The sequence below is a fragment of the Alexandromys fortis genome, unplaced genomic scaffold (genome assembly GCF_014885135.2).
Source record: "Alexandromys fortis isolate MF-2015 unplaced genomic scaffold, M_Fortis_MF-2015_v1.1 scaffold_73, whole genome shotgun sequence".
Classification (NCBI taxonomy): domain Eukaryota; kingdom Metazoa; phylum Chordata; class Mammalia; order Rodentia; family Cricetidae; genus Alexandromys; species Alexandromys fortis.
Genome location: NW_026067959.1, coordinates 7,196,114 through 7,206,715, shown reverse-complemented (window position 1 = coordinate 7,206,715; position 10,602 = coordinate 7,196,114). Strand labels below are relative to the sequence as shown.

At 35.2% G+C, this 10,602-nt stretch overlaps 1 long non-coding RNA gene across 1 annotated transcript; it reads left to right on the top strand.

Annotated features, from left to right (window-relative positions):
• The first annotated feature begins 232 nt into the window (after positions 1-232).
• LOC126507942 (uncharacterized) lies at positions 233-9,646 on the top strand. Its single transcript, XR_007593669.1, has 4 exons — positions 233-1,351; positions 6,323-6,427; positions 6,982-7,337; positions 8,228-9,646. It is a non-coding gene; the product is annotated as an uncharacterized lncRNA (long non-coding RNA).
• Positions 9,647-10,602: the final 956 nt, after the last annotated feature.

The window sequence follows — 10,602 nt, the reverse complement described above, 5'->3', positions numbered from 1 at the left end:
CTCTGCTCACAAACCCCATTCAAGTGCTCAGCCTCCTGAAAGAGCCAGAGCTATTCTTGCTACCAGCATGAAGCAGGAAGCTTCTCTAAATGAAGCCTTGCAGCTATTGCTGCTAATGCTGAGTCAGAAAGCCTTCTCTTAAAGGAGCCATGCCTCTGCTCACCACCAGCAAACAGAGCCTATCTGAAAAAAAAAAAATGCAGTTATCAAGAAGCTGTAGTTGACTCCCATTTTTGTAGGTCTAGAAAGACTTTTTTTTAAAATTTAAGCTTTTTTAGACTTTACGTGGACATTCTTGTCTTCATTTTGGGTGTCATTTTATAAGCAGAGATTGGTCATCTGTTTCCCAGAAATCCATATCCAAATAATCACACAGAGACTATATTAATTAAAACACTGTTTGGTCTGTTAACTAGGGCGTCTTATTAATTAACTCTTACATCTTAAATTAACCCATTTCTATTAATCTGTGTATCACTACAGAGCCCTAGTCTACCAGTAAGGTTCTAGTGGTGTCTTTGTCCTTGACAGCTACAAGACCTCTCTTTAACTCCACCTACTTCTATCTCTGCCTCTCTTCTGATTTCATGCCCAGCTTTACTCTGCTAAACCATTGGCCCAAACAACTTTATTCATCAACCAATAAAAGCAGCACATATGCACATCCAACATCATTGTGAGCCAACTGAATTGAGTGCTAGGAACTGAACACTGGTCCTTTGCAAGAGTGATATGCTCATCTTAGCTTCTTAACCAAATTTCCAGCCCCTCTTTTGAATATTTAATTTTTTCATTGTAAAAAACTAAATTCCTTTGCCTCTTTTGATAGTATACTTCTACCTATTTTATTTGGTGTCATTTTATCGATTGATTTTTGTTTGTTTATTATTTATTTATTTGGGGTTTTGAGACAGGATCTCGTAGAGCTCAGGCTGTGTTTAAGGTAAAGTCTGGACTGAATTTCTGATCCCACTAGTCCACTTTGAATTACAGACATTGCCACCACATCCTGCTTTCTTTGTTTCTATTGGAAACTGTGTGGGTGACTTTTTTTTTATCTGCTTTCACTCTGTCTTGGAGGTTTATTCTTTGGTATATAGAAAAGGTGCTATTTTTGATGTGTTGATTTTATTTTCTACCACTTTGATGAAAGTATTCATTAGACTTTAAGAGTTTTCTAGTGCATCTCTGGGAACTTCCTTAAATCTTCTACTTGTTTGTTTTTGAGACAGAGTTATTCTGTGTCATAGCCATGGCTGTCCTGTAATTTGCTCGATAGACCACGCTGACCTTGAACTCACAGAGCTCTGCCTGCCTGCCTGCCTATGCTACCGAACTGATGGAATTAAAGGTATATGCCACCAACTCCTAACTTCAAAATCATTTGTTAAGTAGGGGTGATTTGACTTCTTTTTCTTCTTATATGCTTCTACTTTGTTTTATTGATTTACTGCTTGGGCTAAGGCTTTGAGCATTCTGTTGAATAAAAGCAGAGAATCAATTAAGCAGGAAGAAGAGAAGAAGATGTAAAAACAGAACATTTAAGTCACTGAAACTATTCTACATTATACTACATTAATGGTAATATGCCATTATACATTTGTTAGATGGTATAGAGTGAACTTGTCTATAAACTATAGACTTTAGGTGATAAGTATGAATCATTTTATCTTTATCAATATTTAAAAGGCCCCACTGAAGTGCAGAATGACTATGACAGAGTAGGTAATATTCAGGTGACACAAGTAATATAACTACTTTGTATTGAACTTCGCTGCAATTAAGTACTCCCAAACAAGTACATTAATTTAAAAAGATGGAGCCAGTGAGATGGCTCAGCAGATAAAAGTTGCCACTAACTCTAAAAACTTGAGTCCGATTTCTGTAAGCCACATGATGAAAAGAGAGAACCATTCTCACAAGTTGTAATCTTGCTTATATGGACATGTGCACACACAGAGAGACAGAAAGTCACGAGAGAGAGAGAGAGAGACAGAGAGAGAGAGAGAGAGACAGAGAGAGACAGAGACAGAGAGACAGAGACAGAGAGAGAGAGAGAGCGCTAAATAAATGTTAAAAAAAAAAAACTTAATGGCATTGGTGTCGGGGTCTGGTGCCAGCCCGGACCATAAATATTTCTCTGGACCAGAGGGGAGGCATGGGAATAATTGAGACAACTCACATGGCTTTATTGAGAGGGAGAGTCTCAGTAATCCCTCATGAAATCCTGAGTTCACATCCTGAAAATTCCTCTGCAATTATTCTCCAAACACCCTTATATACCAAAACCTAAACTGAAAGGAAAATTCATTAGCACTCTGTTTCCTAGGTAACCAGGTGAATGGCTGTGGTCACGTCCACACATCTACCTATGACTTCTTTGTCACATCTTTCTATCGTCCTGCTTTGTATGCCAGCTCTGTCATTTAGGCTGAATTAGCATCTCTATCCCAGGCATCCTCCAGATTACAAAGAAGGAGCAGAACAACATTAGCAATCCTGACCCTGGTGACAGCCTATTTGTAGGTATTATTTGACCACCTCCTGTACAGCAGATGCAAACTGTGACCTGAGATTCCGGGCGCCATATCCTGTAGAAATATGGGCCTACAACCCACTCTCTCTTATTAATTTTAATAAAAACCTGTGCTTCTGCAACAGGACAGACTATCACATCTGCCTTAGGCAAAGACTTTTCTACTTAGGCAAATTTACCTGTCCTTAGAACAGGCATTCCCTTTTATGCACGCTCCTGTCTTACGCATCTGGGGAGAAGAAACTTCAAACCCGTCATTGACTGATAATCTCTGTTAAGAAAAGAGATTAAGGGAGAGAGATACCTTTGGCTCTGTGTTGAGCCATACTTTTTGTCAGATAAATCATAACTCTTTATGAATAATCATGTTCCTAAAGACTATAGTCTCCTATTTAAAGGAGAAGAGGATTGCCTGAGTTGAAAATGTTTCTTCAGCTAGTTTACAGCACCTCTTAAATCTTTTACATTGTATTAAAATCTAAAATTCTTAACCTGTGCAATAAATCCAAGCATATACAGGGTGTGTCAAACTTTTCTCAAAACAGTATAAGCAGTTACAAACAATATCAAGTCAATCCCAACTTTTCTAAACATCTTATAGGCATTTACAAACGCTATCAGGTCAATACCAACTTTTCTCAATATCTTATAAGTGGTTACAAACACTATCAGGAGGTCAATACCAACTTTCCTCAACATCTTATAAGCAGTTACAAACACTATCAGGTCAATACCATAATTAACAATAAATCCACAATTAAACATGTCATAATTTACTTAAATCAACCTTAATAAAAAGACAAGAAAAGCTTTTCTGATGGGTGAGAATACAGTGGCATTGCTGTTATCAAATACCAGTTCCAGTCTCTGAGCAGCAGTTAAACCCATAGGTTGTCCCTCTTCTTAACTGAAGAGGGGTTTTAGTCATTTCTTATTTTGAGTCTTTCTTTCCCTGAGGGGGAATTCTTAGGTCTTAGTTCCCAGGTTCGATATTGTTATCAAAATGAGTTCTGTGTCCCAAAGATTAAAACATTAGATGTTCAGTTTGCATTTAAGTTTCAAAGCAAAGGATTCATGCTGCAGAAAATTGTAGTCATCGTGACCAGGTCATCTCAGTAGGGCCTCTGGGTCTTTGTGCCCCAAAGTGTCTGAAAGCAGCTCAGAATTTGTCCCTCAGAACAGCATGGCACCCTGAAGCAGATCAGGCACTCCTCTCTGTGGGAGCGGGAAAGACTGGACAATGGACTCCTCTCCAATTCCTTACACTACACTACAACTCCTCTATGGAGCATTTGCAGCTATGATGTCATTATGTCTGCTACTCCTTTATTATATGTGCAGTCATTTCATCCAGCTTTATTTTCTTTCTGTGAAAAAAAGTGCAAACACTTCCTCAATCCCAAATTAATATAGGCTGGGTCTTTTCATCATTCATTGCAAGAGCTTTTCCCTCTTGCCTTAGCAAAGGTCACCTTGGTGCAATCATGCCAGATCTGTCTGCAAATTTTTACCCTTTTAAGTTATTTTCAAGGAGCCATAGCATTCTCCACAATTCCTTTTCATTAATAACCATATATGCAGTTCTTCCATTGGAAGAGCCATGTGTAACATTTAGCATAGCATCTTTTGAGGAATCTTTAGCTATAAAATTAGCAAACATAATTCAGCAAATTGCAGCAATGATCATCTGGGAAGAGATTATTACTCTGGCTTTTTAATTGAGCAAACACAAATATCCAAGAATCAGTATTTTAAAATTATCAATTAATCTATTGCTTAGTGTAAGAAACATTGATTATAGCCAGTATTCTACTAAAATATCTCCTAGATTTCATCCTGTTCCTTTGTATTAGACAAATTACTGCTTTAAATTAAGAGTTTAACATCTTAACTGGCAAATGGGAAGGTGCAGCCATAAAAAGAATTCTGTTTTTTCATAAAACTTCTATAGAATAAGTTTTGTACTTAATACACGCACTTGCCATAGCTGAATCATAATTAAATACACTGTAGTTGCTGATTATTGTATACTCTACCTGCTGATCTAGAGTCCACCTGCTTGAGTACATGTCTGGCAGCTTCTATAAGATGTCTATTAGAAATTGGCTGATTGCTCCCTTTAAGAATTTTACTTTGTAGCTCAATATCTCCCATAAGAATACTATAACTAAGGCTTTAACCACTGTATATCTAATTAAAGGTTTGTAAGCTATCCTCCTCTTTAGTTGCAAGTCTGTCTAGCTGATAAGAAAATGGAAAAAGAAAGCATATTCAAGTATGATGCTGGTCTAATTAAACACCAACGTGTAGAAGAATGAAAATAGATACATATTTATCTCTATGCCCCAAACTCAAATTTAAATGAATCAAAGACCTCAACATAAAACCAACCACATTGAACCTCACAGAAGAAAAAGTTAGAAGAACATTTAAATGCATTGTAACATCTCAAATACAACCTCAGTGGCGCAGACACTGAGAGGAACAATTAATATATGAGTACTCCTAAAACTGAGAAGCTTCTGTAGCAAAGGACATAGTCAATAAAACACAATATCAGCCTATAAAATGGGAAAAAGATCTTTACTTATCCACTCCAAATATACAAAGAACTCAGGAAATTAGTCAGCAAAAAAACCCCAAATAATCCAATAGAAATATATGGTACAGAGCTAAACTGAAAACTCTCAACAGATGAACCCAGAATGACTTAAAGACACTTAAAAAAAATGCTCAAGCGTAACATCCTTAAGCCTTAGGGAAATGCAAGTCAAAACTCTTGAGATTCCATCTTATCCCTGTAAGAATGACCAATATTAAAAAACATTGCTGACAAATTATGCTTAAGAGAATGTGGGGTAAAGAAAAAAACTCCTCCACTGCTGGTGGAAGTGTGACATGGCACAGCCATTTGGGATACTAGTATGACAATTTTTTTTTTTTTTTTCACAAAATGAGGCATCAATCAACCTTAAAACTCAGCAATGCCAGTTTTGGGCCCATATAAAAAAGATGCTCAACCATACCATAAGGGCATGTGCTCAGCTATGTTCATAGCAAAATTACTTTGTCATAGCCAGAACCTGAAAAACAACCCAAAAGCTCCTCTTTTACACCAACGATAAATGAGAGACGTCATCCTTTACAATAGCCACAAATACCACAAAATATCTTGGAGTAACTGTACCCAAACAAGTGGAAAAACCTGTATGATAAGAACTTTAAATCTTTGAAGAAAGAAAATGAAAAGATCTCCTATTTTCTTATAAAGATAGAATCAACATAGCAAAAACTGATAATCTTACTGAAACCAATCATCAGAATCAATGGAAATGCTCATAAAAATTAGAGTAAATTTAATCATAGACCTTGAAAGAACAATCCTCAACTTCATAAGGAAAACAAAAACTCAGGTTAACCTAAACAATCCTAAAATCATGTAAAATCAAGGAACTTCTGAATGCATCACAATCTCTGACTTTAAACTTCACTACAGAGCCACAGTACTGAAAACAGCTTGATATTGGCATAAAAACAGATACGAAGACCACTCACTTACAAACAGCAGGTTTGTGACAAAGCAAAAATTGTGAAATGGAAAAGGAAACCTATTTATCCTGCTTGTTTATTTTTAATTGTCATGAAGCTGCAGCCCCCTGAGGTTACCTTTTTTTCAAACATGCATGTGAACTCAAAGCAGAAGCCAGGCCATGAGGCGGGGGGTAGGACATGCCATGCCAATATTTAACTATCTTTCTTATTTTAACTTGTAAATCATAAAATTAGGAGAATTTCTGAACCCTCTCCTTTGTCCTATTGACTGACTCTGGGCTGCTGACTGTGTGGAGTAAAATCTCTAAACTTTGTCTCCTGCTTGCCTTTCACCCACAGGTGAGTTAGATTCAACTGACTACCGTGTTTACACCTGGCTCCTTAATCTCAACAGTAACCTAGATGATTCTTGAGCCAAATGCCGTATTTCCTTCATTTTTCCTATCTGTTTAGCAAGTGATAAAAGCTGCATTTTTGTGACTATCATGTTTACAGACTCTAAATATCGCTGCCTCTTTTTCTGCTCCATTTTAACTTCCTTTAGCTATCAACATATATAACTGAATACTGTGTTCTTATCCCATATATATATTTTTCTTATATAATAAATATATTGTTTCTTATATAATAAATATATTGTTTTCTTATATAATAAATATATTTTTCTTATATAAATAAAATATATTTTTCTTATATAATAAGTTATATATATAACTTATTATTTACAAATTTTTACTCCTGGTTTAATTTTCCTGCTTTTCCATACTTCTTTAAATTCTATTCTCTATTTCTGAGCACTCATTACTCATGTATCCAGTTATGGTGCAATTTTCTGTCTCAGGTTCCTCACGTTCTCCTCCATATGTCTGGTCACTTCTTCCATGTTTTTGCAGGGTTCAGCAATCAGCCCCATACCTATCACCATGCACAAAACTAAAGTCCAAATGGATCAAAGACTTCAACATAAAGCCAGCCACACTGAAACTCATACAAGAGAAAGTGGGAAGTACACTTGAACGCATTGGCACAGGAGACCACTTCCTAAATAGAACCCAGGTAGCACAGACACAGAGATACAATTAATAAATGGGACCTCCTGAAACTGAAAATCTTCTGTAAAGCAAAGGACACAGTCAAGAAGACAAAACGGCAACCTTCAGAAAAGATCTTCACCAACCTCACATCAGACAGAGGACTGATATTTTTTTCTCTTTTGTACATATACATTTTCTTTTGTAGATTTATAAAGGTACATATATTAAACTATTTGTTGACATTTTCTCCAGTTTCAGCAAGAGATATATTTTTATTTACAAAACTGGTTTTCAAATCATTTGTATTTGTTATCTGTTCATAATTTCTTCAATATCTCTGTAATATAGGAGTCTTTCTAACTAGATGTGTGCTTTTTAGCCCTAAACTTTATTAATAACCTAGAAGTCTCTGAAATACAGACTTACAGCTACAGAGAATATATTTTGTCACCAAAATAATCAGATTCTATCATTGTGAAGTGAACTGTACAGTTATCAATAAAAATAAAGTTGAAGGTCAGGTGGTGGTGGCACACGCCTTTAATCCCAGCACTCAGGAGGCAGAGGCAGACAGATCTCTGTGAGTTCAAGGCCAGCCTAGGCTACTAGAGCTAGTTCTGGNCCAAAAAAAAAAAAAAAAAAAAAAAGTTGAAGACTTGGTGCTTGGTGTCTTAAATATATGTGGTTTTTAAATTTTAAATTTTGAAGTCAATTAAGCTTTTATTCATTACACACTACTTTTAAGATGTGATAAAATTACAAAATACATAACTCCCTACATTTAAAAAATTAAAAATAGCCCTAAACAATGTATTTAATTAAATAAAATATACATGATATAAATCATTTTGAATGACTAGCATTTTATATGCATATGATAAATATTAGTTATAGCTGTAATGTAAACTTATTATAAATGTAGAGAGCTTTCTAACTTTTGTTGTAGAAATATCACTTGGATACGCATTCCTTTTGGTCCTGGATTTAAAAATTAATACTAGCTGCCTTGTTTTAGCTCAGAAAGAAAGATGAATTCAATCAAAGTGGTGAGTGTGTTGTCACCCCAAAACACATCCAACAACCCTAATTAATGAACTTCTTGCAGAGCACACACCAAACTGTGAATTTTAAAAGAAGAGAAATCATTTCTACCCGGAGAGAATCTCCTCTCTGGTACCAGTGCTGCAGATCAGAGAATGAAGAGAGCAGCCGAAATCAGAGGATTCAGTCTTTCCTGGTTCTGTGGAGGATGCTCATAGATGGATGCTCAGCCTGGATGAGAGATTAGAACGCAATAAAACATTGCTTGAGAAGATGCCTGTGGGAGACCTTCAAATACCAGCAGAGCAATGACTCACAAAGCCACGCCGGCAAGAAAGAGGGTCTAGGCAGCTCCGCTGCACCTAGTAATAATGTCCTTCAGGCGCTATAATGCATTTTAAGAACAGGGCTTACACAGAATCCCCCTTTGAAATACCGTGAAGGGATTGAAAGTGGTGTCGTTTCCTTTTAGGGTGACACTGAAAGTCTGTGACGTATCTGGGAATTTTGTTGGAAAATTCATGTTTCAGGGGGTACATTTTTCCAAATATTAATTTAATGATACTGTACTGTTATATTATTATAGATACACTTCCAAGCTGGATTTTAGAACGATGATGTTTTATAATGATGATTGGCACTAACCTATTCTAGATTTATGGGTAATGAATCAATCTGAACTAGACAGCCTTTTAAAATTACGCAGTTTTGCTATTTTCTTTTGTTTTTCTTTTTAGTATTGTACTTGATAAATAGAATTCATGAGTACTGCATGAAATTCCATAAAGATATGAATTTATTTTAATAAAGTTTTTTATGTATACCACAAGAATAGCTATACCCTGTATTACAGGATAAAATTCGTTTGACAGTGTTCAACAAATGGCTCAATTATGTGATTTCCTGCCAAGGAAAACATATTAATCTGCAAAGTTGAAATCTGTTTTCAAGATGATATACAATTTGAGGCTGGCATTGGGACTGTTTGTCTAAGTACATTGAATTTATAGCATATTTTTCATTCTCTGTACATGAACCTAAATTATGAAAAGCATCATCTAGAAAATACTAATGGATTTCCCGTTTCAAGGAAAGAAAATTGGAATTCTGAAGAAATAAAATGTTTTCCCTAATTTATCTTGAAAAATTAGAGTAATAATGTAGGTGTCTTAATTCATGTTTAATTTCTTTGTGTCTGGCTCTATTTTACTTGCATATTACAATTAATGTCTTAGGACTGTTGGCTCAGGGAGGCTATCTCAGAAAATGTTAATATCCTCCATGAACATTAATATTGCTGTTCTACTAGAAAGATTTGAAAGGACTTAATGGATATATTTTGAACTAGACACTTAAAGGCTAAATTAAAAATAATAGAAGTGATTATGTGAGACATGTTTATTTTCTCAGCACCATCAATTTATGGTTTGTGAACTTCTCCTCTTAGAGTCTATCTATAAATATTTTATCCTTAAATATTTGTTTCTTTCAAAATAAAGAGCAAATAAAACAATTCAGTTAAATATTCATAAGAATCAAAGCTGTAATTTGTAATCTGGATTATGAACCAGAACCAGGAGAGGGAAAGGTAGCAAGTTCATAACTGAGTAAAAGGAGTTACACAGAAAAAAAAAAAAAAAAAAAAAAAAAGAAAGATAAGAACAGAGGAAGGGGTAAAAAGAATATATCTTGAGAGTCAAAGAACACTGTTATACAAATTGAGGGGTCTTTGGAGTATCCAGGAAAACAGTATAAATAACTATCATAAGTTGCTACACAAAACTGTTTTATATGTCATCAACAAACAATTAAAATTTGAAAAACTATCAAATCGGCATTAAAAATGAAATAGTACTAATCTGGGGCTGGAGAGATGGCTCAGTGGTTAAGAGCACTACCTGCTCTTCTGGAGGTCCTGAGTTCAATTCCCAGCAACCACATGGTGGCTCACAACCATCTGTAATGAGATCTGGCACCCTCTTCTGGCATGCAGGCATACATGGAGACAGAAAGTTGTATACATAATAAATAAATAAAATCTTTTTTTTAAAAAAAAAAGAAATAGTACTAATCTAGCTATCTATGTGTTTGTTGTGTTAGAGAGAAAGAGACCCAATGCAGAAATATGAAACATTGAAAAATAAAGCCATGGGATATTTAGTGAAAGTCATTTTATGTTACGATGGCTTTTCCGACCAATTTAATCTTTATTTTCTACATAATTCTAATAAATATCCTTATTAGATGCTGCAAAAATATGTTTTAAAGCTACAAGTTGACAAAATGTTTAGACTATCCAAGAAACACTAACAAGTAAAGGATAGGACAATCCAGGAACATCAGAAAGTATTCCAAAGTATATATCTAAAACTTTGAATTATGCCAAGATTATACAGACATATCCAAACTAAACAGAAATTGATACATTTACAAAATTGA